The sequence below is a fragment of the Calidris pugnax genome, unplaced genomic scaffold, assembly GCF_001431845.1.
Source record: "Calidris pugnax isolate Ruff unplaced genomic scaffold, ASM143184v1 scaffold54, whole genome shotgun sequence".
Lineage (NCBI taxonomy): Eukaryota > Metazoa > Chordata > Aves > Charadriiformes > Scolopacidae > Calidris > Calidris pugnax.
The window spans coordinates 7754763-7756426 of NW_015090864.1; positions in this window are offsets into that span (position 1 = coordinate 7754763).

Sequence of the window (1664 nt, forward strand, 5' to 3'; positions counted from 1 at the left end):
AAGAGAAGAGAAGAGAAGAGAAGAGAAGAGAAGAGAAGAGAAGAGAAGAGAAGAGAAGAGAAGAGAAGAGAAGAGAAGAGAAGAGAAGAGAAGAGAAGAGAAGAGAAGAGAAGAGAAGAGAAGAGAAGAGAAGAGAAGAGAAGAGAAGAGAAGAGAAGAGAAGAGAAGAAACAAAGCGAGAAAAAGACAAATCCAAAGGAAAAAGCAAGCAAGAAGGACAAAAGAGAGAGAAGAGAAGAGAAGAGAAGAGAAGAGAAGAGAAGAGAAGAGAAGAAGCAGAGTTAGCTGGACAGGATTTGATCCCACCTCGGCAGAGCACTGCGGGGTTTGGGGTGGCAGGGCAGGAGGCGACAGGCCCGGGGGACACCCCCTCCTGAGCAGCACCCTCCCCCCGGGGCAACGGGCATCCTCTGCTCCCCTCCTCATCGCCACCACAGCTCCCCCCGCACACAAAATCACTCGCATTTCTCCTTCTCCTTTTCCCTTTTTTTTTCTTTTATTTTATTTTTTTCCCCTGCCGTCACTTTACCAACCCAGCACCATTTCTGGGTGAAATTCAGTGTAACGACTGCAGGATGCAGCGGGAGTCCCAGCTCCCGGAGCAGCGGGACGGGGCATTTGCCGGGGCCGTTGGTGCTCGCAGGGTCGGGGAGAATTTGGGAGCCGCTCGGCATCGGGAGCCCTTCAGCGGCGTCCCCTCAGCTCGCTGGGGAAGTTTGGGGAAGTTATTTTTATTGATGTGTTCCTCGGTAGATTGTTTTGGCAGCTGCAATTTCTATGTGCCATACCCAGCCTCTCCCCCGAAAATAAGAAGAAAAGAAAAAAAAAAAAGGGCTTTGACATTTATCCCCAGCCACTGCCGCTGCTCAGTGAGGTTTAATTACAAAACTCAGCTGCGGTGCCAGCCTGTATCGGTCATTAGGAACCTTTCTTAAAATCTTGTCAGCCTGCAATGAGAAACAGATTTAATGGAGGCAACCACATACCTCCTGGTCTGCCAGCTGAAACTGAGACTATGCAAAAGAGGATAGAAATGCCAAATAAGCCACCGCATTCTCTTCCTAGCAACCAACTCTTTAAATTTATGGCTTTTTTTTTTTTTTCTTGCTTTTTTTTTCTTCCCCCCCCCCCCCCGCCTTTCCTGCCCTCCCAACCGCCCTTTGAGGAACTGGGCAGGATCTTCTTTATTTTTTACAAGGTGCTTTGGGGAGGGAGAAACAAGTTTTGCCCCGGGGGGGGGTGGCTCTTGGGTCAATTTGGCTGGTTTTGTAGGTTGTATTTTTTTTGGAAAGAGGCGATGAGAGATGGAGGCGGCCGGTGTCATCCTCCCTCCCCACCACCACTACCCTTTGCTCCTGTCCCCCCCCGGTCTCCCCGGTCCCCTCCCCGGTCTCTCCGGCCCCCCCGGGCCCCGGCTGTCCTTGCAGCGAGGGGACGCCAGGGGGCAAGAGGCGTTCACAAAGGCTGAGCCCTCCATCTCCATCCTTCCTTCCTTCCCTCCATCCCGCCATCCTTTCTTCCCTCCATCCCTCCATCCTTCCCTCCATCCCTCCATCCCTCCATCCCTCCGCCCCTCTGTCCCTCCCGCAGGGGTTTCAGCATCTCACAACAACAAAAGTCGGATTTTTTACTATTAAAAAAAAAAAAAAAAAAAAAAAAAAAAA